Raw genomic sequence first — 6020 nt, 5'->3', positions numbered from 1 at the left:
GGTGGACGTAAATGGATTTCATGCCTCCCCACTTTCACAAACATTTCCTACTTGTTCTTAATAAACAAATAGTTTCTTGTGTGAAGGTATGTACTGAAGCATTTAAATAACAAAATACTGAATGAAACTGATGTGAATTTAAATGGATTTCTTCCCTCCCCACTTCTTTCAGGTGTCACTGGTGATCACCAGTTCTTGTCTCAGTGTCAGCTTCTCTGGAATCCAACAAGGCAGTTATGTTCATTCATATCAGATCCTATTTCTGTTTTAGAGATTGTCTTAAAATTCTTAAAGTTTGTAAATATGTTAAATATTTATGTGATTTCAAAGTCTGTTGTATTCAGAGCTCACCTCCTTAATTGTCCCTGCACCCTCTCTCCGCCCCCCAGATTATCGCTTTATTTTTCTAGTGTTTTAACAAGAAAAGAAAGCAAATAGACACTGCATTATATAAACCATGTACTCTGGGGTTAGTTATTTCTCATCATCAGTAGAGTTGCTCTCATTCCTTGGCATGGCTTCACAGCACTCCACTGCTGCATGGACCTTCTCCCCTAGTGTAGACATCTCTGTTGTTTCCAGGTTACAGATGCCACAATGAATAACTTTGTGTGTGAAATTTTCTTTGCCAGTTTCTTTGTGGTGGAGTCCTAGGTTTAGAATTGCTGGGTCACCTTTTGTCAGATGTTGCCAAATTGTCTTTCCCACCAGCAATGTGTGAGAGTCCTGCTTTGCAAGAAATTGATGGCAAGCTTCTGGGTGCTAACACTCACATAATGAGAAATTTTATCTTAGTATAGCTTTTCTTCTATTTTTTTCATTGTCATTGTTACCACTTTTTTGAGGTATAATCGGCAGAAGATAAACATTCACCAACCCCAAATACCTACCTCCCCGTCTCTCCCCACCAGTACACAGGGAACCACTGATCTGTTTCTCATTCTTATAGGTTAGTTTGCATTCTCTACATTTTTCAAGGTGCTCCCTTATTTTAAAGTTTTTTATTTATTGATTTTTAGGGAGAAAGAGAAACATAGATTTGTTCCATTTATTTAATGCATTCTGTTGGTTGCTTGTATATGCCCTGACCAGAGATCAAACCCTCAACCTTGGCATATTGAGACGACACTAACCAACTCAGCTACCCGGCCAGGGCTAGGCATTCTCTACATTTTATGTAAGTGGAAACATACAGCATGTGATATCTCCTTTGGTTTCTCTACTTGGCATGGTAATTGAGATTCATCCATGCCTTTGAGCCAGTAGTACACAAGCAAGGAGACTGGTCTGTTTCATGGGTTGAGGGCTACATCCAGGGTGTCAAAACTCCTTGCCCTGCTCCAAGCCATACTTCTACCACCAAAGAAAGCCCTCAGGCAGAGTTGCAGGTTCTTGGGGCAAGGAGCAAGGAGCTGCACAGATGTGGTGAGTGCTCAGGGATAGCATCAAGTGTCTGCAACCCAACCACAAATCCAGCTGTGACAGTCACACAAAAAAGACTTATTTCAAGTGGCTCTGAGTCTATAGCTTGAGGAAACTAGAATCTAACAAGAAATAGAGCCACTAAGAGGTCTTACATTTCAATCAGTAATCTCATTATTGGTAGTAGTGTTGATATTTATCTTTTGAAATTGGGTAGTATAAGTTAATAGGTAATTATGTTGCTTAAGATTTAAATGTTAAAACTTAAGATATTTTTTACAAAAGAGGAAACATTCAAAATCAGAAAGGTGAAGATCCTATAATATTGTATAAACTATTCTTTGTTCTTCTAAAATATTCACATTTCCTAGTGCTGGCCTAGTAGCAGTGGACACCCCAAACACCTGGATTGTGGCCTGTACACCATATCCCACTGCAAGAGACCAGGCCTCCTCCGATTCCTGATTCCTGGGCTGGGGGAGGGAATGTGTAAGATGAACCCGAGTAGTTTTCTAATTGAGAGCCAGGAAACCGTCAGAGACCACTAGGACCATGTCAGAGGATGTATGAGAGTCAGCAAACAATAATGATCGCATCCGACTGAAACACTGAATGTAAAGTGTCTAATGTCTAATATTGAATGTCTAGCCCTGGCTGCGTAGCTCATTTCAGTGGTTTAGAGTGTTGTCTTGATACACCAAGGTTACAGGTTTGCTCTCTGCTCAGGGCACATACAAGAAGCAACGGAAGAATGCATGAATAAGTGGAACAACAAATTGATGGTGCTCTCTCTTTCTCCCTAAAATAAGTAAATATAAATAAGTTTGTAACTGAACATATGATAGTTTAAAAAAAGAAAAACAGCCAAAACTAAACAAAAGCATAATTGGTTACTCTTGGAAATAACTAGGGCACCAACTCCTAACTGAAAATGGACATTTAAAGGAAAATAAACAATCATTCCTTTTCTCTACAAATTGCAACTCAGGATAACCTAGTTGATTAGGGAAAGTTCTTTACAGAGGAATTCCTATAAATAAATAAGGAATAATAGGATTTGAAGACCACCATTTAACAATCCCTCATACAGTGGTTCTGGAACTGGAATGCCACAGTAATCTCGTTGAGATTGTTAAGGAATTCATGTCCAAGGGCCACACTTTGAAAACCATCTGCATGGACTGATGTGATCCAACAAACACGGAGGAGGTAATTTTCACGAGAAAACAGCAGAAAAATAACTGACTACTGCAGACAGCTTCATCCCAACCAGCAGATATAATGAGAAGGTATAAGCCAGAGTATTTTGTAAACTAAGTCAAAGTGTTAATACAGGATTTTGAGCAACATTTAGGTATTAGGACAATGAATTAAAAGCACAGGTACCCCTAAAGCACAATAAGACAGCAAAAGGGCCAATTAGGGTTCAAAGAAATAAGTATCATGGTTTTCTTGTCTGTCTCCTTTTGAGCCAGAAACCTTCATCCTATTTTCCTGAGTATTTGGAGACCAAGAAAACCATCAGCATGGGTAGCCTGAAAGTGTAAGTTTCTATGGGATTCCTCTAGTTGAGCCATGGGACAGAATATTTCAAACTGGAAAGGTTTATAAAATGTGTTCAGTTTTTAAATGAACCCACCTGTACTAGGGGAATTGACAAACTAGACTAAGTAAAAAAATATGAGTCAAGGTATAAAGAAAATAGAATAATGTCCAAAGAGATTATGTGGATAATTTCTAATATGGATTAAAAGAACCAAAAGATAAGACATATAGTAAAACATTCAGACTTGCACCACCATAGCAATAACCATAACCACATGGTTATTCACATTTAAGTTCATCAAAATTAAATTTAAAATTTCATTCCCAAGCTACCTCGATCCATTTTCAAGTGCTTAGTAGCTGCACATGGCAAGTAGCTACCACATTGGGGAGCATACAGAAAACAATTATCTTTACAGAAAGTTCTGTTGGCCAGTGCTAATGTAGACGCTCGCTTAAGTATCTAAGAAAACAGCATATACTTGATGAATTGACCACTACTCAGAAGCCTGACAAAAAGTGGTAGGGCATATATTTTCATACTGAATTCTGACAACAATATGGAGAAGGAAGGGGAAGACTGGGTGTGGTGGGCTCTGTCCCCTAGAATTCTACACCAGAGTCTGTAAAAGGGAAAGTGACCAAAAAAGGAAAATCACCCATTGTGCAAGAGTCATAGTGCAGCTGATGGATGAGAAGACAGGTAAGCTGTCAGGTAAGGTGCACACAAAATTTGTCTTCCATTTGTTTAACATATTTATAGAGAACTAATTGTATGCCAAAGACAGGATAAACAAGAGAATGAGTTGTGGAAAGTGTTAGGAATTCCAGCATCCAGATAGAACCAATGTTTCGAAAAATTCTCAGGATAACAAAAGAGCCATTTCCCAATTAGCCCAGAGAAATTGGACTAAAAGGAAAGACTGGCCTGAGACTTGATACATTGTGTGGTAACGTTAATGTACAGAAGAAAGCAGTGTTGTCTTTCAGTTTATTTCCTCCTCCATCCAGGAGCACCATCTAAATGGAAAGTTTAGAACAGACCTGGTTTGGAGGGAACTGAATCCCGAGATAGGCGAGGAGATAGTGGCAAGCACATCAATACTTTAAATGACTGAGTCAGCAGGACCAGGGGCAGGAGATGATCTGCCTCCTTCTCTTGGCAGAAGGTGGTCTCCATTGTTGCTGTGCATCTTTGTAATGCGGTGAGAAGACCCCAGGCAACACCCCTCATCAATGGCAATGGCTTGAAGGCCTGGTTGGGCCCTAGCAGTGCAGCACAGGTGTGCCACGCACGTGCAGTGCTCAGAGTGCTCTCAGAGGGAGCCTCACAGAGCCAGAGGATCCTTGGAGATGGGGGGTGCGGTGAAGGGAGGGACTGAGCCTGCCTGGTTTGTGAGTGCACCAGACCAGTCTGGTGAATCGTTTCTAAGTGCATTTGTACATGTATATGGATGTACATGGGGCAGGGGTGAATTTTCTACAAACCTTTATTTCCTACTAATTAATCTCCCATTTAAAAGTCAGCCTTGCCACTACTGAGGTAATGCAGAAAAAACAGTAAATTGCCCGTTTGATCTTAGGCCAGCTGTGGTTTTCTTATCAGCAAAGTGTGGACTTTGGTACAATACCTTACAAGCAGGTGCTGATATAAGGATTACACAAAGTAACACTTAAACACTAGGACAGATTCTAGCTCATCATAAGCATCCAGTGAGTGATTCTTACCTTGAATGACTCGTTCCCCACCCCAAGAACTAAACAGAAAATAGAATGGGGTCCTTTGGGGCCCCAGAGATGATGTTGGCTGGGCCAGTCCAGGTTGGAGAATTGGTCAAGGGTTCGTGGAAGCCGGTGTCACTGTGGAGAGAGGGAAGCAGGGGCCCTCTGCAGCCGTCGAGGTGTTTCTTACTGCACACTGTACTAGAAAACTTACAAATTGGGTTGGAAAATCATAGTTACTAACTTTGTAGAGATCTAAAGAACAAAATAGGAGCCAGAGATGGGATATAAAGGTGGATTTCAAAAACTACAGATCAAAGAGCTGTGGAAAATCTAGATAGGACTGTTAAGTGATGTGAATACTTTATGAGGAGAAAACTAGAAATCACTTAATTCACCGGGGCCTTAAGAAAAAAATCCGAATGGTTGAAAAGGCTTGAGGATGAGTACCGCAGGTGAATGCCATGGTCATAGAATAATTTAACTTCTTTGTAGACCTTGTGAGAACTCTCCAGAATGCGGCCCGGTGTTAAGTGGGGCAGAGGGTAACAGTTGGGAGAATGATCGCTGGTCCGATCTGCAGCTGTGCCCAGGGCGCTGAATAATGAATTCGTGTCCACAGGGAGCAAAGTCTCAGGTGCCTCCAATAAAAGGCCATGTCCTTGGCTCCCGTTCCTCCCACATTCTGGTAAGAAATGCTTCCCAGCTCTGAGGATGAAACAAGTCAACGATCATTGAAGCAGGAATTTAAAAACCTGCGAAGCTGGAAGTCTGTGAAAGCCCAGGATAAAACTGCCTCCGGACCTGGACGGGAGGGGCGAGCTGGAGGACAGGAGGGGGACCTGAGTGCCCTTAAGCAGGGACCTCGCTAAAAACGCTCACAGTCGCGCGACCGTCCAAATGAGGGCGGTGTCTATCACTGGGAGATGGGGACAGCCTTGACGGGGGCGTGAAGGGTCCCGGGTCCGCAAGCACTGAGAGCCTCTGGTGAGGCCCGGGAAAGGCGCGCTGGTGACACGACGTGAGGAAGCAGGCTGGGACAAGGGCTGGAAAAACCCCAAGACACACCAAGGGTGTGGCAAGCGCATTGTCCCCTCGGTCACATTGCCTATCACGACTCTCTCGATACTTGAATTAAACGTGCGGGGGTGGAACTCCTTCCGGCACTCGCAACTCTCACGCAGGCTCGGCGGAGCTGACGCGGGCGGTACCCAAACCCGGAAGCGGCCGACAGCACGGAAGCGGAGACGCAAAGGGATTGGCCACGTCAGACCCCGTGACCTTCTCGGAGACACATATTTCCGGTTGCTTCTGGAAGAGGACTGAGCTCC

The sequence above is a fragment of the Phyllostomus discolor genome, chromosome 3 (assembly GCF_004126475.2).
Source record: "Phyllostomus discolor isolate MPI-MPIP mPhyDis1 chromosome 3, mPhyDis1.pri.v3, whole genome shotgun sequence".
Lineage (NCBI taxonomy): Eukaryota > Metazoa > Chordata > Mammalia > Chiroptera > Phyllostomidae > Phyllostomus > Phyllostomus discolor.
This window is presented reverse-complemented; position numbering follows the sequence as displayed.